Here is a 25,146-nt window from a genome sequence, read left to right as displayed (position 1 = left end):
GTGGAGGTTAATTCAGATAATTTATTGTTGCATACTGGGTCCTCAACAAAGGTGGCCTTGCCTACAAATACTTGTTTTAAGAGTGGGTTCTTAAGAGTTTGGGATTATCCAAGTTTGCTTTAGAAACCCCTGCAGTTCTTCATATTCTTTCCTTTAAATAGCACATTTTGAAAAAGCAATGTTAACATAGTAAGTAACACCTTGAAGATACAGGACTTGAGTTCTGGGCTAAAGTTTTTTATGCACAATATTTTCCTTAATCTTTATTCTATTAAGGGGACTTCAGAGGCACTCAAAACCTTCTGAAAAGGATGCAAAAACATGTATGTGTGTATTTTTAACAAGAGGCTCCGTTAGTTTCATCAGAGAGGTCTATGACCCCCAACAACATTAAGAGCCAAGAGGACAAGGTGTATCCAATGTATCTTTTACATTCTTCCATGTTTTATAGTGAGGAGGAATGAGCAGAAACATTTTTCTATAAAAATATTTGAGTTACAATTATAGTCATGTATGAAGTATATGGTATATGTCATTTTCATTATATAATTATATAATGTCATTTTGTAAAAGGTAAATTTGAAATCTAAAGAGTTTTAAAAAGAGGAGCAAAAACAGGATAAATAAATGTTCCCACCCACTATATATGTACGTATGTATATATATATGTATGTATGTATGTATGTATGTATATGTGTATATGTGTGTGTGTAATGGATTGCATGATATGTGTGTGTGTGTGTGTGTGTGTGTGTAATGGATTGCATGATACTGAATATCTGGAACATCATCCTTTTGCTGTATTTAAATAAAAGTCTGTCTGGTAACTATGTGGATAAGAAAATGCCACTTTAGATCTGGGATTAGAATCATAAAATTTTAGCATGGAAGGGACAGTGGTAGAGTCTGAAATTTTGTTCTGGCTTCTAGCACTGACTTTAACGTCAGAAGATATAAAATAGTTGCTTTATGATTTGTCTCTAAAAGAATAATAATAGTTGAAATGCGTTAGGGGCTTACTATATGTTGAATACATGCTTTTATGAATTATCTCATTTATTCTTAAAATAATCTTATTGGATAGATACCATTATAGGTTCTATATTACATATAAGGAACCGAGACTTAGGGAAGGTACTTACCCCAGATAAAACAGATTAAAAGTGGAAAAATGAGAATTTTTAAAAAGATTTTTATTTATTTATTTATTTGACAGACAGAGATCACAAGTAGGCAGAGAGGCAGGCAGAGAGAGAGAGGGGGAAGCAGGCTCCCTGCTGAGCAGAGAGCCCAATGCAGGGCTCAATCCCAGGACCCTGAGATCATGACCTGAGCCAAAGGCAGAGGCTTAACCCCCTGAGCCACCCAGGCGCCCCGAAAAATGATAATCCCAACTCAGTTTCCCTTCCCTTCAGGGCCAGCTCACTTTATGACCACCCTAAGTTGACTACCTGTTACAACATAACTTGATTTTATCTGTTTTCAAAAATTTGTATTACCAGTTTCTTGAAAGAACCAGTTCTATTCCAAGTTGATAAGCACCTATCCTTTGATTAAATACTTTAGTGAGGGAAATTCTACCATTTTCCTTAATAGCCCACTGTGGAAACAAACTCTTCTGTAAAGGAAACCATTATCGAATATTTGTGGAAAGTTAACAATAAAGTAGGTGCCTCCTCAAATATCACACCAGATAATTACTTCCTAGATTATTGATTTTATGAACACAAAAACAAAATGTTTGGGATTAATACGAACAAATCTGGGCAGGATAGAAGTGATCACAAAGAGGAGCCCGTGTGTGTGTGTGTGTGTGTGTGTGTGTGTTATAGGGCATTTTGAAAAATCATTTGACTATTCCTTGTTGTAAATATTTTTTTTCTTGATATAAATTTTTGGATTAGTGGCAGTAGTCCGGTGTTTAGCCTGGGGTGCCAGAAAGTAGAGCGTGCCTGACACAAGGACTTACTGAACATTCTTTTACTGGGGAGTGTGATTGCAGGGATGGAACAAGCAAAGGATGAAGAACCGGGACGGGATGTGTTACCAACGGCCACTGATTTAGGTGACTGGTTGCTTAATTCAGCAAGACCAACTAAGGAGCTCTATACTACGCATTTCAGGATCCTTTGTCAGAAGATAAAAAGGGGAGCATTTATCCATGGGCCCCCATCTCCCATTAGGCAAAGATTTACCACGGGGTATTTATCTGTCATGATTCTTTGTGGGTTTTCGTGTACACCGAAATTTCAACCAAGAAGCCTCTGGGTGGGGGGAGAGATGCGAGAGAGGCCTTGGAGCAAGGCACTGCCAGGCTGTACCTATGTGAAGCTGGCTGGAGCCCACTTAGAACTGGTTGCTCTTGCAGTGCCTAAAACAGACACTAGGCTCTGAGGATCTGAAATGGTACAGGGGAGGTGTGAGATAGAAAGTAATGTTATTTTTTCATAGAGTCACAGTTTTTCATTTGCTGGCCTCCTTTCCTGTATGGGCTTTAATGTCCTGTATATCCTGCTCACCGGGTCTAGCAGAAGAGTCTCCAGCTTTCATTATCTGTTCATTCCTGTGATGAATCTTCATTGGGTGTGTCAGGCCTTGTGTAGGGAACTGGGGATAGAGATATGAATATGATGAAGAGATTCTTGCTGCCATACAGCCTACTACGTTATCCAGTCTGTGCCTACCCCAGTACTAGCACTGGGTACCAGCACGCAGTAGGCATTTTTAAGGGAAGAAAAGAGTCTTCTAATACAATCAGTAGTAAATGAGTATGAACTACTCTGGAGGTCTTAAATGACCAGAGGGATGTCCCACTAGATAAACCACTCTATCATCCTTGCAGGAAATCTCTTACCCACTGGCTATAATGGCTTATGTCTGCCCTGGGAGTAAAGACTGTTTACTTTATTATCAGTGTACTGCCTTGGGATAGGGGAGGCTGAAATTTAGACAGATTTCTGTACTTATCTGTAAGGTGCCTCCTAGGCGTAAGAGAACAGTCTGAGGAGCTAGAATCCAGGAGCATCACCAGCAGCAGCAGCAGCAGCAGCAGAGGCCGCACCTACACACACCTGGCAGTATTCCCAGGAAGACGGTGGAAGATGCCATGTCCCCTGCCAGCACTCTCTCCATGAGCATCCCACTGGCCAAACCACCACCAGCTGACTCTACCCCAATGCTTAGTTTCAGGAGCCAGCTTTTTCCAGCGCTTGCTTGCATAGAAGCACTCAGGTAGGAAATACATCCATTCATTAACATCTCTGATACACAATTAGCCACATCCTGTTGTGGAGAGGAAAATGCCATGCCAGAGACGTATTTATATGATAATAAAGTTTTCGATGCTTTTGGAAGATGCTGAAATAAAAATAAAATCAGAATAAAAGTATTCAAATGATCACATTTTGGAGAGCAGGTGAGTCTTCCTAGCCCTGACAGTGGTTTCCCTCACTCCAGACCCATCTTCTGGCCTTCTGTGACAATGAAGCCCGAGGTTACATCATGCCCATTACCTCTGAATTAGCTGATGTATGGGGAGCTGTCAGTGTTCTTTAGTATTCACATTAAACTCTCCGGGGCAGAGTGACCAGAGCATGCCGGTGCTTTATGGAGCAGTCTAGGCAGCGAGGCTGCTGGAGGCTTTCAAGGGGAACTTTCCACCCGTGGGGAGTAGCGGGGCCATTGTGTGGTTGGTGGCAACCAGGGCAGAGGCCCCAGGCTGGGAGCTGGAAGGACAGAGAGATAAACTCAAGTGTCTCTTCAAAGGGCTCGCTCTAGTGAGGGAGCACAAAGCCCCACCCCCTCCAGCAACAACCCCCACCTTACTCCCCAGAGAGAATTTCATGGTTCAAAGAGTAAGGATTTCTTCTGGAGAATAGATCTGCAGGCCCAGCGCGCCTCTCCCGCGGGTGCCAGCACTAGAGTTGGCGGGGGCGGGGGGTGGGGAGCGCCTGGGAGAGAGCATCTGAGTCCACGCGCCTGCTTGTGTGCTGCTTTACGGGACAGATGTGCGTTGCCCTGTGTGGGGGAGTAGGTGGGGAGGGGGAGCCGGGTGCTAAGACTGCCTCTCTCCTTTCCTGGGGAAGAAAGGCAGAAGTGCGAGGATACACAGAGCGGGGGACCAGTGTAGGCTCTGGTGCATCAGAGTGTGGACGTGTGGGTGTGGTCTGCGAGTACTAGGAGGGGTGTGGGCGCAGAAGTTACTGGAACAGGAGTATGGCAGGTTGGAGCTGCAACTCAAGCCGCAAATGAATCACTCATTCTCTTCAGAGTACCGCTCCTTCATTTCGGCAAAAATGTTTAAAACCATTTGGGGTCAGGGAAGGAGGAAAGAGAATGCACCCCGTTACTTTTGCGGTCGAATACTACTCCCTTCTCCACAGGGAATCAGATGACCCCAGGATTCAAACATGTTCAAAGTAGTACGTAAGAGCCCTGTCTGGGAAGCACATTTAGAATCTAGGCGCAACGTTTGATGGTTTAGTCTTCACGCTACAAACTAACCATGGGATCTTAGAGAAGCCATTTTAACCTCGACATGCCTCAGTTTCCTCCTCTGTCCTCGGAGAGTAACGCGAGCTTGATCTGTGCGCGGGGCCGCGGTGCTGATTCCACTGAGAGCGGTGTGTGCGCGCTCCCTGAAGCCGGCACCACGCTCTAGGCGAGGCAGGAAGGCGCGCTGGTGTTATCCTCGAGCCCCGAGAGACCAGTGGGGGAAGACTCGCGCTCTAAAATTAGTCCAGCTTCCAGGCCCGGCGCCGGGAGCGCCCTCCAGCTCGCAGCGCCTCTCCCACAACCCCCTCCCCTCCCGCCCTCTCCCCCCCGCCCCCCGCGGGGCGCTCCGAGATCGCGAGTCTGCCCGGACGCCGAGGCTTCTCTCCCCCTCGCCCTTTTCGCTCGCGGTTTGGGAGGAGGAGACAGCGACAGAAAAGCGAGAGGGGGCGACGAGAGAGGGGCTTGGCTGTGCGTCGGCGTCGGCTGTGATGGGGAGCTGGGAGCAGCCAGGCGGCGAGCAGTAGCGGCGGCGGCGGCAGCACGGAGCAGACACGAGAGCCAGGCGCTGCTCCCGGCAGGCTGCGCTGTGATCTGGGCTGCGGATTGGGATCTCGCGCCCCGTCCCCCTCCTCCCGCTGCCGTTCTCCTCCTCCCGGCTTCCCCCGCTCTGCCTGCGAGCCTCCGAACGCCGAGCGCCTCAGCCCGCGGCTCCAGTCCGGGAGAGCGCGCGGCGTGCACTGCGGCGGCGGCGGCCGGGCGGCGGGCTAGTCCTGGGCTGGAGCGCTCGGAGAGGAAGACCGCGGAGGCTGCGCCTGGTGGAGCCGTGGATCGCCGGCGAAAGCAAGGGTGCGTGGGGATTTTAGCGTAATTATTTGGCTGCCCGGTGCACCAGCCGAAGCGCGCTTCCAGGAGCGCAGCTCCAGCTGCCGGGTGCAGATGGGCTGCGAGGTGGGCTCGGGCAGGCGAGAGCCGACGGAGCGCATGGGGAAACTTTTCACCTTGTAAAGTTCCTGCCTCGGCACAGCTCCGAGCCGCTGCCGCTAGGAGGGAAGAGAGGCTCGGTCTTGCGGCAGTAGCCGGGAGGTTGGCATGGAGAGTTGGCCAAGTTTGAGGCTGAGCGTTTGGGGAGGGCCGCGAGGAGGCTTGCGGATCAGTACACCTGTCCCTGGGTCCCTCAAGCCCCGGCCGCCGGTTGCAGATGGATAGGAGGATCCAGGCTGCTAAGCCTGTTTGATAGCTGGTGCCTGTCGGGCGCAGCGGCGATGTTCAGATGCCGATGGATGCACTTGGGCGACCTGGAGGTGCAAGTTGGGTCGTTGCTTGCCGAGGTGCAGGGCGGAGCAGGGGGTCCACACTCCACTTTCGCTAGGGAGTGAAAGGGGTTTCTGGGCTATCTGCAGGTCAGCTCCACGCTTGACTCCGGTTTGCTGGGGTCGCGGGCAGGGTGAAATGTTCCGAGAAGCAGCGGCTCTCGAACTGGGGCGCCAGCTTTTAACGTAGTGGCTGGGAGGGAGGATTTTTCTTGCTACCTTCACAGGGAGAAGGAAACAGAGCGCCTAGGGAGAGTGCATGATTTTTGGCGGGCGGGCTTGCACGCGTGAAGGTTGCTTGTCTTTGAAAAGAAAGCGGCGCGGGTCTCACCGCCCCGGGGGTGCGTTGCCTCCCTCTCTGGGTCGGGAGGCGGGAACGCGAGGACGCGCCAGCTCTGCGCTGGAGGCCCCTTCCCGGACGGGTGTGGATGGACCCCCCCCCCCCCCCCCAGCCAGGACGACAGTGGGTGCGGGGCTGGGGCCGGGATCTGAGGGAGAGCGCCCGGGAAGCTGCGGAGACGGCCGGGACCGTCCTCGCGCCGCGCGCCTGGCGCGCCAGGATTCCGCCAGTGGGGGTCGCTGAGCTAAAGTGCATCCGGCCCCCGGGCGTGCGCGAGGCGGCGAGCCCGGGTATTTTTAGAGGTGCTGTGGTCTAGTCCTCCCTCCCTTCTCCCGCTGACTTTTGTCGCGCGTGTTTTCCGAGATGGTTAAACATTGACCTGGATTAGGCTTCGCGGAAAGCAACTTTGTGCACTTTCCCTTGCTCTACTGTCGTAGGCGGCGCTGCGCTTGGGGCTGGGATGCGGGGGTGGCGGGAGTTTGGCCGCGAGCTGAGGGAGCCTCTAGGGTAGCCTGCGACAAGAGGAAAGGGGTGGGCGCCCCCGGGATGTGTGTGTGTGTGTGTGAGAGAGAGAGAGAGAGAGATGATGGCATCCTGCGACTGCAGCTCCTCGTAATAATGGGGACCAACCGGGCAACGGAAGGGGGGTTCCTGAATGGATATGAGGAGCCAGCGAGCCTGCGGTGACCGGGCGAGGTCGCCTTGGGGGGCTAGGAGAGGCTCCCGGGCGGGAGAGGCGCCTACGGCGCCGGAGCGTGGGCGGTCGGCGGTGGTGGTCGGTGGCGGCGGCGGGTGGCGGGTGGCGGCTGGCAGACTCGGCCCGCCTCGGTCTCTGGCCGGGTCTCATTGCCGCCGGGCGCCCACTGGGATTCCGCTTCGGGTTTGGGCGAACCTGCGGCAACCAGGGCGGGAGGGAGGCAAGCGCGGACCGCGCAAATAATTGAAGATTCTTTTCTCCTCCTCATCCCTCCTCCCGCTCCTTCCCGCCCCCAGACTCCGGCGCGTTTGTTTTCCAAGTTGGATCCCACTTCCATTTACAAGTGTCAGACAAACCCGCGCGAACCTCCCCCACTCACCCCGGCCCCAGCCAGGCGGCAGAGGGGGCGGGGGGCGAGCTGTCTGCGCGGCGCCGGGGGCTGTTCGACGCTCCCACCCAGGGCTTGACCGGCCCGGGTTCACCTCGGTGGGTCCTTGTTTTAAAAAGATAACGCATAAACACCACCACGAAACCCAGACCATTCCCGGCCACTTTGTATTCTGCCGCTTTTCTCCGGCTAGCTTCGGACGTATTAATTTTTTGCCCCCAAAGCTTGTCTTTTCAAAGGCGAGTCGCGGGCGGTGGGAGGAAGGGGGCGGGGGAGCGGGCCCACCAGTTCACGGTGGATTTGTGCTCCTGGCTTTGTTGCTAGGATTAGATTCTCTGATTGCGCCCGGGCCGGGTTAAAATAAATGCAGAGACTGAGAACCGACCAGAAAATCTGCAGACGACTTTGCCTGGGATCCAGGCGGCAAGTTCTGGTGGTGGAATGGGGAAGCCCGCCATCTAGGAATTGAGGACTTGAGGTTCCCCCTTGTCAGTGTCGCCCAAGGAGAGCCCAGATTTCGCCTCTACCTTCAGGCACTGAACTTCTCTTAACGTTTATCGAAGGCTTGAATGGTGTTCTGGTTTGTGACGTGAAGATTTGAATCTGAGAAGGCAAGGAAGGGAGGGGATGGAAGAGGGAGAAGGAGGGAGAAGGGATTGAGAGATGGAAATTCTGCAGAATCCTGGGAATTGCACAGAGGCAACTGTTCCTGTTTTCTTTCTCCTTTCTTTCTTTCTTTTTTTTTCTTTTTTTAAGTTCTTATTCCTAAATTGGAGCAGTTGCGCAGCGAGAGAATAAAGAACGGCCAAGAAAACCAGGGCGCCAAGAGACAAAGACAAAAAATGCATAATAACTTCAGCGCTTTTGATGTGATTTTTTTCTCCTAATAGGGTTGGAGTGGGGGAAGGGTTTTTAACATTTTACAAGGAGCAAAGTTGTCTCTTAGAATTAAACCGAATGCTGATATTTAATCATGAATCCATGTAGTTTCCTTTTTGGAACTTGGACAGTGAATACTCCTGGGGTCAGTATCTATGCACAGTGCACTGGGATGAGAAAGTTCCCAGAACTGTCCAGTTGTAATGTCTTCATATCTTAACCACACAGAGAACTCCACATGAAAGGCAGGGGGCTCAGAGATCAGAAATCAGTGGCTGCTGGGCTGGCTGCATCCCTTGTAGCTGCAGGATTTTCATAGCCAGTGTTTGTTGACCAGTGACTGGGGATCAACACCCCCCTGCCCCCCCCCCCATTTTATTTATTTTGGTTCCTGGCAGAGTTGTTTTGGGAATTTTTTTTTTTTTTTTAACAGTCAGGACCCAGTCTGTCTGTTAACTAGCAATTACAGTTGTGCTGAGCTACTCAAAAATGAAATGAGTAGTAATAAGCAGAGTGGATGCCCACTGACCTGTATGCTATATGGTTATTTTGCCGGCTCACAGCTTTTTGTAAAGCAGCTCTTCAGGCTGCTCGCAGAGGAACATTTTGATGTGTCAGGTTACGTTATCCTTGCTTTCTTCATATGTTGCAGAATGACCTGCTGTAATCTGGCTGATGAATTATGTCAAATAGAAAGAAGTAGGCAATTACCAGTGAGGAGAGGGTATTTAGTCATTTCCAGCTGGTCTGAGTAGTGCTCCTAGTGGCTGTTGTGTTATGCTATATTTATAGCTCCTAGTGCAAATAGGACCAAGGTGGTTTTATCTTACCTTTTGTGGAGCTGGGTGTGGCATTCGGTGACGCTCCACATCTGTCTGGTTAACTGATGGGTGGACCTTTTCCTCTGGGGCCAGAGGGAAAGGATAATATTGGGAGTGTTCGGTTTCTTCGTTTCTTCGATTGTGGGTCATTCTTAGGCTTTTTTCCCTGGACAGGAGGAGCACAGAGTGGGGATCATCTGATGGGATCAGGTGGGCTGGCCATGCTGATTGATTTCCTTTGATTGCTGGGGAAGGACTATTGAACCCTTGTCTTTGCTGATTGTGACAAACACCAGGGAGGAGTGGAAATTTAAAAGAAAGGGATCTAACAGACCTAGAGGGAGGGCCATGTCTCTTGCCTAATTCCTTCCTGATTTCCACAGATGTTAAAGGTAGAAATGCACCTCCTGTGTGTATTGCCTTGCTTATTGATAAAATTTTCTGAAATACTTTTCAATCTGTAGTTGTTGAATATGTCATTGTGGGAATCCTTCTACCCAATTGTGGGGGTTGGGTTTGTGTTTTATAAGTTTGTTGTCTTGAGGCTGACCACAGTGCCTGCTGCCCAAGAGGCACAAAGTAGATACTTGTGGCTTAGGTGACTTCTTGGTTGAAGACCTTGAGGGTAAATATATTTTCTGTGTTTTGGCCAATTTGATTCTACTGGCTTCTCGAACATACCGATTTTCTGTCAGTTGAAGAGTATCTACTCCTCTAATAAGCTCTTGTCTGTTTTTACATTAACCTCCTTTCCCCCAAATTTCTTTCTAATTTTTAGAACAGCATGCCTTTCCTTAAAGAAACAAAAATAAAAAGATTCAGCTGAGTGCCACAGATTGAATTTATTGAGAACATATTTGACACTTGTCTAGTGGCTTCCAGCCAATTTCTGGTTGACCAAAATAGTCTGTCAGTTACATGTAACAGTGACGAATGACCATTCTAGTAGCTTTGGATTGGACTGGCACTCCCAGGTTAGTCTTGCTGTTAGCCTATTCTAGGATTGAAATGTATTTGTATTAACTAGAAAGGGTAAAATTTGAGAATGGATTTTCTGGCTTGATGGTGGTCAGAGAAAATAGAGCTCAAATTTCAAAACTTAACAATCAAACCCTCCATATAATGGAAGTGTGTTGCTTCCTTCACCGGGCAGATATGTATGAATGGGAGGCCTGGGGAGCCTTGTAGAATTGTCTTCGCTTCGATGATGAGAGTGTGGCCTTGTCTGGGCAAGAAAAGTTGTGTAGGGGACCTGGAAAAAGACCCTTGGATAGATTTTAGTATTGCACGTTTCTGAACTTACAGGTTTTCAAGACTGGATTTTAGCCTCTATTGAATAAAGGAAGTTTGTTTAATTAACTCTTGCCCTTGTATGTCTTAAATTTTACCCTTTGTGCTTATTCTGTAAAGTCACATGGAATTCAGATATAGCCTTTGTCAAAGTAAAATATATCGTTGCTGATCTGTGCTTACGATCGTGTTGGGAAGATGGGAGTTAACCACGTGTGCAAACTAGAAATCAACACATGGGCATATTTGTTAATTGACAAAAGGGTCCTAGAGGACAAGGGAGAGATTAATAGGAGCAGAGGTCAACTTTTAGGAGGAATATAGAGTGAATACAACCCAATTTAGTAATTCTCAGTGAAACCTTATATGGGCAAGATATTACAAAATTAATTCTTTCATTTCTTAAAGACAGGGCTTCTTTTCTGGAAGAACATATTCACAAAACAGACCAAATAGGCTATTAGATTGTTATTTAGTATTTTGGGAAGATATCAGAATTTATTCAGGCTCTTTTCTTCATTATCCTTTGTGGTCCCCCAACTTTGAAGAGGACCCTTCAGTGTTTTAATGGTGTCTGGGAGCCTGCCTGCAGGTGCACACACCTCCCCCACTTCCTCCCCAACATATACACACCCTGGCTTTCTAGTGGTTATATCAACAATTCTGGGATTTTTTTAGTTGACTGTTGGCAATATCTAAAATGTATTGTTATAAATAAACTACTCTTTAGCAGATCCTTTAAAGAATCATTCATTTTTGCTGTTTTCATAAACTTTAATGGGTTGTTTATAGCACTACGTATTATTATTCACCGTTAATTCCCTGAGGTGTCTCACACCACCCAAGGCTCTCAGAAGTGGTCCTCAAGCAGTTCTCCACCTTGATGGCACTTTAGAATCACCCAAAGGCTTTTAAAACAACTGATGCACAAGTTGCATCCAGACCATTTAAATCAGAATCTCCCTGGGGAGGATCCAGGCTTCGGTTATCTTTTAAAGCCTCCCAGCAGATTTCATTAAGTCGCCAGGGCTGAGAAGCACCACTACAAAGGTTGGGCATCAGGAATGGAGTTTGAGTCCTGGCCAAAGCTCCCAGACCTCAGGGAATGTGAATGAAAACCTGGAGCCCTTGCGCTCTGCATTGGAGGAGATGGCTGGGATCCTTGTGGCTTCCATCTGCCTGCACTTTTTGGTCCTCAGTTTGCCAGTGGTTAACATTCCTCTGTTGCCTAATGTCAGTTTATTCTTCCATTTTCCTAGACTTTGTCTCAGTTCCTTCTCCAGATAGTAATCACGGCGGGTCCAGGAGCTGAGAAATGAAATTTTGAAGGCTTCAGACATCTCCAGGAATAAATATTCTTCCCTTTTCCATGTTGGACTCTTGCTCTGAGGTCTTTTTTTAATCTACTTCTGGATTCAGGGTATGCATGCTATGTAATCCATCAATATCTGCTCAATTTTCTTTTTATTTGTAAGGGTTACAAGGGGTGAGTTGCGTAGAAAAATGAATCATGTTCTCAAGGAGCTTACAGTCTAGTTGTAGCTAAAGATGTGTATACTTAAGGAAGAAAAAAAATCACAGCACCTTTTAATGTTGGAGGTTGAAGGAACCTACCAAATTTGGCGGGCACGGTTCTGTTGCATGCAAGGAAGTAGCTTCATTCCTACAGGCTAATGTCCTTGGAATATTCGTGGTTCCCAGTTTTCCTCTGAGGCTTAGTTATGAATTAGCTTTGGCACAGAGAACTCTGAGGTGTTTTGTCCTTTGGGAACTCAGCATTCATGTCTCTTGCTTGCTTTATAACACACATTAAAAAAAAAATAAAGTAAACACTATGCACGGTAAGGTTGGCGTCCAGAACGGGTGTGAGAAGGCTCGAAAGTTTCCCTTGGATGTCCACCATGACTTGCTGCTTGTACTTTGCAGAGCAGTTGTAAATGATATTTCCATAATTCTTAGTTTTTCTTTTCTTCTTTTGAGATGTTGGAGATAAGTCCAGCCATTGAATGAGGCAGAGATATGAAATGTTAACTGGAAGTTTAATTGTAACTTCAGGACTTCAACTAAATTAAATTCCAAACAATCTGATAAAAATTATAGCTTTTCAGTACCGTGGAAGGTTAAAAAGTGAGCACGTTGGAGCAGCGATTGTGTTTCATATTTTGAAATAAACCCCAAATCACTAATGCTACGAAATATCATTGGATGCTACTTAACACTCGTAATCATCTGAAAGCATGCTGGAAAATACAGATTAAATCTAGTGACAAATGTGCTTCATGATAGTATAAATGTCATTTTTTTTCCTTCAGATAAACATGGCATGCACGTGTATGTGTGTCTGAGTGTGTGGGGTGTGCTCTTCAAAAGCTGAATGGGCCTGCATTTTGGAAAGAGTGGTAGAGGGGTAGGTTGGTCTTTTCTGAAACCTAGATCATCTATTGCAAATGGTATTTTGTTGATTTTTTTAAAAAGTTTAAGTATATGATTAATAATTTGGGCATCTGAAAAAAATATTTGGGGCATCTAAAGTCTATTTCAAGGCTGCAGTTTGAGACTCTGTGTTTGGTTCTAAGCGGTGGCTTAATGATGGTGGTTGGTGCTGTGATTGGTTGAGTGGTGTGTTGTGTGATTCACATGGTTAAAGTTCCATGCCAGGCCAGGGTTTGAAGCCTTGGTTTCATAAGATTGGCCTGGCTGTAGAGAGCCCCACTGCCAAGAAAGGTACACAGGAAAGTGGGCCAGATGCAGATGGATGACCTTAATGTTGCTAGAGTTATGGACAAAGCGGGGGTGTGAATCTTTTCCACATTTCAAAAAAAGTTTCAGAATAACAATTTCAATCAGATGAATCAGAATTCAGAAGTGTGTAGTAATCTCCTTTGAGAATTTGGTACCTATTTGATAGGACTGTAAAGGCATTTTAGAATGTCAATTAAATGGAAAAATATGCCCGGAACTGAATATAATTAAGAAATGTTGAAGTCTGGTGTCTACATATTCAGACACTGTATTAGATGGTTTAATTAGTGAACCAGAATTTGGATTTATTGACAGAAGGTCTCTTTCTCATGGCATGTTTCACTCATTAAAAGCTCATAATGTCTTGGATCTTTTTAGCTGTTGGAACTTGATCATTTGCCATTTTGTGCTTCTTGACTTCAGTGGTGTGTGCCTTTTTTTTTTTTTTTTTTTTTTTTTTTTTGACTTTGCAACCGATTAGGATGCTTTTGCTTCTTTCACTGATGGCCATGTCCATGGAGTGAGCCTGTGATAACTCCTAACACGAAGTATCACCAAAACCTTAGGCAGGACTTTGTACCTCTGAAAAACAAGGGTAGGCAAGTAAAACTCATAGTGGAATTTTTGCTCTAACAGTTTAAAAGTAATTTGTGAGGTTAATTTCTTCTTTGTAACTATCAGCCCTATATTGTATTTATCTGAAATCTGCATTTCTCAGTGTCCTTTTCAGTTTTAGGGTTGATGGGTTAGTGATATAGATCCTTTTGACTCCAGATTGTTGCCATGAAAGAGTTTCCAATCATATAAGAGACTGAGAAATTCCTTTCTTTTTAAATATCCTTGTCGTGGGATAGATTTCTTTTTGATGATCATAAATGCTTGAAAGTGCCACAGTGAGTAAAGAAATACATTGAGAATGTTGACAACAAGTGAAGATGTGAGAAACACATATCCGGAAATATCCTTCAGGATTTGTCACTACCTGTTTACAATTTAAATTTTAGCTCTCTCCTGCAACGGTATTAATGTAAACAGCTAGTTTTATGAGATTTCTTAATTCTTCATCTTCCTAAGTATGTTTCTTTAGGAGCTATCTAAAATAACCGACCATTCCCTCTTTCCTGTAGGTGTAGCAGATCCTTCATAGTCTGGGTGAAGTAAGTACGCATTATACTGTTAGTGTTGCTGAGGCCTATGCTGGTTCCTGAAATCCATGCCATTGTTGGCAGAAATGCACTGAGTGCTCTAATGACCTTGGACTGATTTTGCATGAAAGCGTATATACAAATGTGGTGCCTGACCCTTGAAAAGTTAGCTTTCTGGACTGGATGATGTTTCCTGAGATAGGTCCAGAACAGGACAGAAAGCATGTGTGCCCTAAGTCAGAAAGATGACACAAGCCATCTTTTATTGAGTTGAAGTGACCTCATCTGCTTAGAAGTGCCTGGAGTAACAATGAGACCCTGATACATCATTTACATTCAGAAGACAACTACTAGGATGAGGGAATTATGCAATGCAGGCAATTGATTGGGAAATGTAAGATGAAAACATATTCTATAGCCAGATCAATTTCCTAGATCTTCCTGAATATCTAATAATTAGATAATCTTCTTTTACTTTGGAAGTGTGGATTTTGTATGTGTAATTATTTACCTGCGTCACTTTATTCCCAAGTTTTATTCAGCAGTGCACACAGTCTGTTCAATTTATACTCTCTATATTTCTGTTAAAGAGGTAGGATTAATAACATATTCTACTTCCTCTTCAAAGAGAGAGAGGGAGATACAGGTATTTTATGAGATATGCCATTTTCATACAGTTCATCAGTGGTTATTATAATAATCAAAGTGAATAAGCCTAGATTGCTCTTATACAATAGATAACGTTTTTAAACATAAGCGTAAATCACATTTTTCAAAGCAAATCACATTTTAAATGCATTCAATTAGGGAAAATGCACTATTTAAGCAGATCCTGGGGCACATTCTTTTCCAAAGAATATTTTGTTTCTCCTTAATTTGTCTGTTTTTTAACTTTAAATTTTTGTATATTCGATTTCTTGGAGAAAGGCAAGAGGGTACGCATATGGAGAATGTCTTCTATTTCAAATATGTGACGGTCTGAAAATTAGAGTGTGACCTTCTCCTTCAGCACTACTTTGAGGAGAAGCATCAGAGGGGAGCCGGGGTGGGGGCACGTTGGAGTGGGACTGGAATTAGGAGAGAAAGGTCTGCCTCATTTACAGAGAGGTTGCAGAGATGGTTGCAGAGAAAGCTGACGAGTTTCTGGGTCGGTGGGCTTAGGCCAGTGCCACCCAGAATCACACCTCTGACTACATCAGCTCTTTTGTGAAGATACTGAATGAGGATCTCTCCTGTTCCCAAACTTGGGAACGTCCAGAGGAGTAGACGTGATTGTTCAGAGCTTTCTACCTGCTGCAGGGCCCTCTCCTACTTTTCGCTCTCCTTGGTGGCTGGTGGCCCAGTTCTGTGTTCCCCCTGCACGACCCCCCTGCTCCAACCCTAGCTGGAGCCCTATGCCCTCCTGTAGCTGCGCTTCATCCTTACCTCCTACTTTGCGTTTCCACATTGCCTGCTCAGGTTCCCACTACAGTTTGTATTGCTGGTATGGCACCAAATACCATCTGCCTGGTCATGAAATTACCTGTCCCGGTGTCTCTTCCCTGGTGTCCCCGGGTGTCCCCATCCTATTCCCTGGGACTATCGTTCCCAGGGCTCAGTAGCATTACAATTACAATTACAATCAATCTTTACTCCTTCACTCTTATCGTTGCCAGATCTTCCCCATGTTTAATATTTAAAACTGAACAACCATATCTGTTTCTGTTCAACTGGAATAGTGTATCATTGACCTTCAAATGGAACATCCACAGCCAAATATTGAAAAATCTCTGAGGTATTGGGGCTGCATTATGATTCTGATGTTGGTGGGATGTAGAACATTTGAGGTCCACATTTTCTATTCCAAGGAAAGATCCTCCAGGCATAGACACACCCAGGTTCTTGACTGGCTGACCTGTAAGAGCTGTGGCTCTTTCCCATAGGTTTTCAAGGAGTGCGGCAGATATACCAGAAAGGCATCATGGACACATCCAAATGTCTGGTTACCTTCCAGGTGCACCACTTTATTTTTGAGGAGGTCCTGATAGAGGAATTTGTACCGAATGGTACAACTGCATGGAAATCAATGTTCACATTTAAAGGTAAAATACACTGGGAGGTGGGAGCCCACTTCAGTGCTGAGTCTTTTCTGTCTCCGGAAAGCATAGAATACATACGTACATAAGAATGTTGTTATTACGAGTGTCCTTGGGGTCTTTCTAATTTACATTTAAAAATCAAATCGTCTGCAAACATGTGTGCTGTATCTATTGCTATACTAACCTACAACTAACACACCATTCCCATGTATACTGAGACATGGAGGTTCCACGCCACTGCTTACTCACTTCTGACCTTTGTGGGCAAGAGAATCTTGTTTGAAAGCATTAGATTTACAGTGTCAGGCACATAGTGTGTGTGAATGAATGTGTGAGATTACCTGCCTGAGAGTCCTAGAATAGATTAAAATGTAAGTCTTGTAAAATTCCAAATTCCTAGTTGTTGGTTTTTTTGTTTTGTTTTGTTTTCAATTATACTGCAATAAAACGTTATTTGAGGGGCAGGCTGGTAAAATCAGCCTATGAACAGGTGTGTGTGTTGAAAATGTCATTTTACAAAAAATGCTCAATAACTGTTTCTTGAATGAATGGAAATTGGAAAAGGCTCTATCTGTCTTATAGACACTATGTCATTCTGTGAGCTTAACAAACAAAATCTCATTAACACCAAATCCATGGGAGCATGAGAAGTGTGTAATGCTCTTAATTTCTTATTAAGTGATTTGTGTTTATTGAAAATTGGCTTGAAGGTACACTGAACATAATTCATAATATTGGATTTAGGTGGGTCTAGATACCTGATTCTTTTCTGTACTTAGAATGTGCTTACACAGTTCAGTATCGGAATAGAAGGTGGGAAGAGCTATGCCTTATTCCTGGAAGGATTTACTGAAATGAGGAGATGACGAGTTAGACTTTGGAGATCCTTTTCTTAAGTTCCTGTGTCTTTTAGATTTGTGTGATCATTCCAGGCCTTTATTTCTCCAGGCACACTTTGTACGTGTCTACAAGCAGATGAGAGAGAGCAAGGGCACTTAGGGGCTGGTAGAGGCAAATGTGAATCCCGTTTTCCCCCTATTAACTCGTGAGACCTGCTGGGTAGCAGCAGGCAGTACCAGACATTTAATTGTGTGCTAGGTAAGGCTGGCACAACTCCAGCATCATGGTGGGGCAAGAATTACACTAATCAGCTGGGATATACTGCATATATTGATTAGAGTTGGATTTTGTTATGCAAAAAAAAAAAAATCCTTATAAATAGTGGGAAAGTAATTGAGAGTAATTAAAAAGGCAGAGAGTTAAATCACAGTTCTTTAGATGAAAAGGCATTTTGATCCTTTGCTTTCATGCAGATTTCCGGGCAGGCTGGAGCCGTCTGAGTGCTGAGTCTGAATGGTGTGATCGCTGTTACCACTGAACTGGAAAGAGAGTAAATGGGCAGGGTGCAGAGATGAACCACTGGTGACCAAGTTCCAGCAGTTTCTTCTTGGTGGCTCTTTGCTGCTGGAAGCCTTCTTTGTTTGGGTCTGGGGCCTTTTCATTTCTTTTTCTTGGCCTCACTAATGGCTTTTGGTTATTATTAATATCCCTGATGCAAACTGAATGGGGGCATTGGTGTCCTAGTGAACACTGGTGAGAGCATTAAACCATGCTGGAATTACCCGGGGTGCCAGCGTGTGTTGTCATTGCTTCTCCTTCCCCCAACTGAGAAGGCTCTGTAGCCATTTGCTGTCATGGAAAACACTTCATCTGTGAAATGATGACCTGGAATGGTGTATTTTCACATTCTTTCTTGCCTCCTGAGCCCTTTCTTGCACAGACGGTGTCTGCCACTAAATAGATGCTTAAGGAATATTTGCCGAATGGAGAAATGAACGAGATGTATAGGTTTTCAATGCTGGACTGATTTAGCATCTTTTTATTTCATTTTGATTTATTTTGATTATTTATTTATTTAAATTACTATTATAATTATCTTTTATTTTAGAGAGAGAGAGAGGGAGCATGAGCAGGAGGGGTAGAGGATCATGACCTGAGCTGAAACCAAGAGTTGGATGCTGAACCAACTGTGCCACCTGGACACCCCTGAGTCAGCATCCTTGAGAAGTTAGAGGTGATGGCTGGTGGAGTTCCAAGCACATTATGATCTCAGATCCTAAACAACCAGTAGGAAAGGGGGAGGCAGGGGGAGAAGATAATGGCTAATTTGTCGAGCGTCCACTACATCAGGCTCTTGTATATACACTTTGGTTCCAGCATCCACTGTGCTCTAGTAGCTGGATGTCAGCGTCATTATGTTTTTTAAATTTTTGTGAGATTTTATTTATTTATTTGACAGAAAGAGAAGAAGCAGGGGGAGCAGTAGGCAGAGGGAGAGGGAGAAGCAGGCTCGCCGCTGAGTAGGGAACCGGGACATGGGGCTCAATCCCAAGACCCTGGGATCATGACCTGAACTGAAGGCAGATGTTTAACCGATTGAGCCACCCAGGCGCCCCAGAGAATTTCCTTTCCTTAAAAAGACTGAATGGTATTCCATTGTGTGCATGTATCACATTTTGCAAAATCTCACCTGTCGATGGACATTGAGATTGTTTCCACACGATATTAGTGAATAGGGTTTCAGTGAACATAAGAGAGCTAGTGATCTCTTCAAGACCCCGATTTCAATCCTTTCGGATAAGTACCCACAGGTGGGATTGATGGATCATAGGGCAGACCTATTTTTAATTTTATGAGGATCCTCCATGTTTTCATAGCTGCGAACTATATTGTAAGGGTTTCAACTTCTCCACTTACTCGCCAACACTTATCTTTGTTCTCTTTTCTTCTTTTTTGGTTTTTTGAGGTTTTGTTTTTAAATTTTGTTTATTTTATTTTTTAAAAGATTTTATTTATTTGAGGGAGATAGAGCTAGAGAGAGAACACAAGCAGGGAGAAGGGCAGAGGAAAAGGGAGAAGCCGGCTCCCTCCTGAGCAGGGAGCCCAACGTGGGGCTCCATCGCAGGATCCTGGGATCCTGACCCCAGCTGAAGGCAGGTGCTGAACCGACTGAGCCACCCCCACACCCCAGCATCATTATTCCATAGTTAACAAAGGTATGATTAGGAATTGAACCAAGGTCATGGACCTTAGTTAGCAGGAGCGGGATTTGAACCCACATCTCCTGTCTACAACCAGGGCTTCTCAAATGTAGCCACACGAATCCTTGTAGCAAAACAGCAGGATGGTCTCATACTCTCAAAGCCTGGTGATTGAGTGCAAAGATAGACCATGGGTATCAGTCAGATTCCTTTGATGATTGTTTTTTTTCTAAAGCTTTATGTGACTTTAAGTCTATTCATAATGTGTTTCTTTAAACGTGAAATAATATTTTAATTCCTTAGCTGTCAGCATACTTAGACTTTCTCCCCAAACCCCTTAATTATAATTGACATACTGGGGCACCTGGGTGGCACAATCGGTTCAGAGTCTGTCTCTTACTTTCGGCTCAGGTCATGATCTCAGGGTTCCAGGATGGAGCCCCACCTCAGGCTCTGTGTGCAGCATGGAGTCTGCTTGAGATTCCCGCCCCCTCTCTCTCTTCCTCTGCCCCCCCACCCCCACTCGTGCTGACTCCCTGAAATAAATAAATGAAACCTTCAGAAAAGTAAGTAAAATTGACACACCTAAAAGTTGCTCCGAGAATATCCTCTGGGACATCTTTAGAATTTCCACGGAGAGAAAATCAGACATGGCTGCTGGGTTGGAAGAGAGACCTGGGGCACCTATTTTGAAGTTTTGTTTCCTTAGCAAGTATAGTTTTTTATTTAGATTGTATGTTTATTTGCCATGGCCTGAGCTGTTGGAGATGGGAAAGGTACTAAAACTCCCCGTGATTTCATCCTGTTTATTCAGGCACTTTGGGTTCCATGGATGTAACTGCTGTTAATCCGAGCTTGAGAAGCAGGTGCAGGGCCACACCGCCCTGCATCATTTGGATAATCGTGAGGACAATGACAAACACCTCGCATAAGGTTAGCTACAATGGGCTGTTTTACTATCCCAGTTTCAGCGTGTGGATCATCGAGTTTATGGGAGAACGCTGAAAAAAGAAAAATGGATAAAGAATCCTGAAAAACAGAACACTCCCAAACTTCCTGCTGCTCAGTAGGCATGGAATTGATAGAATTGATAGACTATTAAAAAGAAATTATTGACAATACTGGTGATAGTAACTTGGGTTTACTTATTACAGTTTCTTTATGTGTTTTTGTATTGGTTCACAACAACTAACACTGATACGAGGTTTCCGTATATCCTTTCATTTCCCCCCGACAACCCTCTGAGACAAATACTATCATGATCTCTACTTTACAGATGAAGAAATTGAGGCACAGAGCTGGGAAGTGACTTGTCCATGGTGACACGACACAGGAGGTGTCAAAGTCGGGATTCTAACTTGGTTTTGTCTATCTTTACAAGCTGTGCTCTCTGTACCTCTGCTCGTCCAACAACCATTCTCCTTAGCAGAGTTCTGAGCTCCTGGCCTGTCCCCAGCCTGACTCATAGTTACCGTGACCCCGTAGCCATCCTGCTGGAAGGATGCAGGCTTCTCCAGACCACATTGCCCCTGAAAACACCTGCCAGCACATGGCAAATAGGAGTGTGCCTCCAGGTCATCAGGAAGCACACTGAGGGCGTCCAGAGATCAGGGCGACAGTACGGATCCTCCCTCTTGGAAATGACTTTTCCCTCCCAGACCAGTCTGATAACACAAGAGAAAAGGGAAACGTTAGCCAGTGCCCAATCTGTGGGGTTTTGCACCCTGCTTGAGTCATTTACCACTTGCTGGAACTACATTCAGTGTAAGCAGGATGTTCTAGTTCTGTCCTGTTACTTCTGGGAGTGTCCCATCAGATGCTCAGTGAAGGTCCTGCAGCTCTCCGGGGCTGAGCTTGCATGGGACAGGTTGGATAAAGAAGCCGGAAATCTGCTCTTTTCTGATTTTGGCTTCTCAGCTGAATGTAAATAAAAAGATGGAAGATAAAATGTAGAAAATTGCATTAGCATGATTGGGGTCTTATTTGCATAAAAGAGTCTTTGAATCACAATTACCCTCTGGCTTTGGACCCTGCTTTTCTTGCCTTTCCTATTATCCGGTCCAAGGTCATTACTAAAAGGCTTCCTGTTTCATGGAAGAAGACTTACTAAAATATTAATTTCATTGCCCGAAGTAGATTCATATGGTCTGGTGAATAACTTGAGGTTCTGTCAGAATTACAAAATAAGAGTTATTTTTTATGCCTTCAGAAAGGTGGTTCATGGATTTGAGTAACAGGCAGCTAAAACTTCATTTTGCCTATCTTTGTGACAGACATGGGTAAAAATCTCTATGTTCTTTGATAATTATAACAGGAAAACAACGTAACTGGGTAAGTTGCGTGTTCAAGGCATCATGGAGGTTTTTTTTTGTTGTTGTTTTATTTTGTTTTCATTTAATTGTACAATGACTGCATTTGAATTTGATGCATAAGACTCTGGGAGAGAAATGAACTTACAACATTTGAAGCATAGAAGTATTCTCTCTCTCTCTCTTTTTTCTTTTTAAAGAAATATAGGTAGACCTTGAGTATTCATGATTTTGTTGAATGCCTTTTCATTTTCTAACACAAAAGCTTGATTTCAATGCGGTTTTCTTGTTGTTCTCTTTGCAGCCTTAGCTGTGTGTGTAATTTAATCCAGTATATTAAAAAAAAGTTGCATTCTTCCATGGTAAAGGAAAAAAAATCCCCCAGTTTTCCTTAGTATTAGCTGATGATAATAATACTTGGAAGCACAATTCCTGAGAACAAAATAAGACAAAACAAAAATAAGAGCCAAACTGTAACTGAAGGCTTTCGCATCATTATAGGCAACAGCCTGAGGCTGAAACAGATACACTTTGAGAGAGTTTGGCTCATTTCATTGATATTTTGTCTGTTGTGAGCAGACATGCATTATTCTTGGTCCAAGTCACATATATTAGTTGACAAAAGCCAGCAACTTACTTACCTGGTCTCACTTTGGAAATAATCCTCGAAAGTTACTATTTTACTGTTCATTTTTACCCTAAGCTGGTTTTGCTCCCAGAGTGACTTAGTAGCTCTTTGCATAGCTACTTTCCAGTCAATTTTATAATCTGTACTTGTCCCCCCTTCCCCGCACCCTCCCCCGTGCCTGAATTGCTGGAATCATTTCTGTTTTACTTTAAAAAGCAGTTTGCTTCATGTCACAACAAAATAAAGCATGGATTAGAAACAGCATTGCAGTTTCAGACTTAATGCCTTTGTGATATCTCATTGCTATGCAAATAAGATTCAAGGAGGTCATCCCTTTAACAGTTGCTCTAGCCCTGGTATCTACTTGATATTCGTTGGCCAAACTTACTAAGCATTCATTACAGAGCTAGCCTAGGTGTTTAACTCTTTGTTGGCTTTGAACCTGCTGTTCCAATGCTGCTGAGCCCAACTGCGCCTCCTTCAGCGGATGTCTTCATTTTGGGGACCTCCTTGCTTCTCCCCTCTTCCTCTGGGCACTATGGGGACCTCAGGAAACCTAGTACTCTACTGTTTGCAAGAAACACTTGTTTGTATGCCACGATACATTGGAAAAGCTCGTTTGTGATGTTTCCTTTGCTGTCTCAAGTGTTTTTTTATCATTGCTAAATACAGTATTTTTAGATAGATGTTTTATTAACTTGCATCTGTGTCAAGTTCCTGCAAATATTTCATAGAAAATGTAGGTCTGTGCTGCTAAATGTTCAGGTAATACTTATTTTAAAATTAATTGTCTGCTATTCGAATTTGATTTCATCTGGTTTCACAGCTGTGTGTAAGTAGTCACTGAAGGTGGAGGAATCTGATTTTGATTCCGTAAGAACTCACTGCCTTTAATGAGTGCAGGTTATTGCTGGTGTTTCGTTTGCTTGGTTAAAAGATTTTTTTCCTTAACTCACTAGTCTGCTAGGTATTTTTTTAATGTGGTTATTAAAATGCCCATTTCTTTTATAATTCCACTTAGGGATGAGCCTTCTGCAGTTTGAGCGACTGGCCATATTTGAATGGTTAACTCCCTGAGTGATTGTTCTTTTAGTGACTATTTCAGTCCAGTGGATTTCCTTTGCATATCCGCAGATACAGGGCTGTTTACACACTGAGTTTGTTCTGTGATTTGGGCTAAAATAAATACTAACTGAAAGAAAACACACCTTACACTCGATGTAGAGGTTTAGGAACTGTGGAGAAGAACATTCATCCTACACGTTAAGAATTAAAATGATGACTTTGCCGGAAGGGGGAATATAAACAACTTTGTTTTTTAATACTGAGAATTCTAAAAGGAGGGCTTGACTCCTTTCGAGGATTAAGAAGGTGTCTCTGGATTAAGGTATTGAATCAAATACAAATCTTTTTAAAAGATGCTACTTTGGCCTTTTATGAACCAGCACAGGACTAGAAGTGCCTTATCTGACTGCCTACTGGCGTGAAGGACTGCTCAGACATCTGATAATGACGGGTTATCTTGAATTGTGCTGAGAGAGGCATTACTCCTTATGACTTGGATCAAGGGCAGGGGGAAACTATGAGTAGTTAAAATAGCAGGACGATATTTTTTGAAGGGCCAGTTAAGTGCGACTTCCAAGTGAAGGCTTCGAACCTTCCCTTTGTGTGGTTCCCCGCCTCTTGTCCGGTTCTTTACGGGCTCATAAATATTCACAGAGACCCTGTTATCCTGTGACACCTTGCTAGCTGCTGGCAGGGTCAAGGAGATAAATACAACACTGTTCTTGACCTCAGGGAACTGAAGGTGTGGGGATGTGGTCAGGCCTGCTGGTAACCGCAGGGGAGTAGAAAGGCGAGTAGAAAGGCATATTGCTACAGTGGGTGTGCTCTGCCGCTTTCACGTGCACATGTCCTCTCTGAACTCACCTGAGTCCTCCAGGCACTTCTGTGAAGCAGGACTCCCCCGACCAAGGCCAGTGCCTCCCAGCACCGGAGCTGAGGGTGGTTCATTACCCAGTAATTTACCACTAAGAGTCAAGGTTCTCGACTTGATGCTTCTGATCCGTGCTGGTACTTCTTATTTCTTCAAGGAGCAAGTTGAAGGCAATGCTGTTTTATCTAGTAAGGATGTTCTGAGAACCTGGATGTATAGGTTTCAAAGGTGTGTTTTTAAAAGCAAAATTGCGATGAGATCTCTTCACTTCAAGAAGCCCTACAAGTTCAGCTTGCATCAAGAAACAAATGTCATTTATGAGTTGCAAATTTGGATTTACTAAAACAGTGTTGGGAATTTAAAATCGGGGGATAGTTGTTTTCAATATTCTAGATTATCTTGGTGCCTGGCAGCTGCCTCTTCTCTGTTGTCTTCCTTTTTCCACCTAAACCAGATGTTGAGTGCAGGACTTGTTGAATTGGAATCAACCAGTATTGATTAAACTGAGAACAGGAGTCAAAGTGAGTGAGTAGGTATTAGCTGAAATGAGAGAAAGTGAATTTCATTTGTCTCTGCTGTCATTGTTTTCCATGTCCACAACTGATTCCATGGACTGTGTTCAAGTGTGGGTGACTTATAATAGCAGTAAGTTTTCTTTGGGGGCCTTTGGAGAAAGTTTTAAACATGAGTTTGCTCAAAGTGAGGTGGAAATGTTCATTGCCAGAAGCCTTGATTAAAAAAAAAAAAAAAAAAAAAGAGGTCTATGTTTTAAGAAATTGTCTTTTTTTCTTCTAATTAGAAAACTTGGAATTTTTTTTTTTAAGATTTTATTTATTTATTTGACAGAGATGGAGATCACAAGTAGGCAGACAAACAGGCAGAGAGAGAGGGGGACACAGGCTCCCCCCTGAGCAGAGAGCTTGATGCCCGGCTCGATCCCAAGACCCTGAGATCATGACCTGAGCCCAAAGCAGATGCCCAATGACTGAGCCGCCCAGGCGGCCCTGTCAGAATTTTTTTTTTTTTAAATTCATTGTTTTAAAAATCT

At 44.5% G+C, this 25,146-nt stretch overlaps 1 protein-coding gene across 2 annotated transcripts in view; it reads left to right on the top strand.

Moving 5' to 3' along the window:
* Window positions 1-4,874: 4,874 nt before the first annotated feature.
* FAT3 (FAT atypical cadherin 3) overlaps window positions 4,875-25,146 on the top strand; it is a 672,146-nt gene continuing 651,874 nt past the window's right edge. For both annotated transcript variants that reach the window (XM_047692975.1, XM_047692974.1), the window contains exon 1: window positions 4,875-5,340. The gene's annotated coding sequence lies outside the window, so the exon portion shown is untranslated. The remainder of the gene's footprint in view (window positions 5,341-25,146) is intronic.

This window comes from Lutra lutra, chromosome 10 (genome assembly GCF_902655055.1).
Source record: "Lutra lutra chromosome 10, mLutLut1.2, whole genome shotgun sequence".
NCBI lineage: Eukaryota > Metazoa > Chordata > Mammalia > Carnivora > Mustelidae > Lutra > Lutra lutra.
The sequence above is the reverse complement of the archived record's forward strand: the minus strand, read 5'-3'. Positions and strand labels throughout refer to the sequence as shown.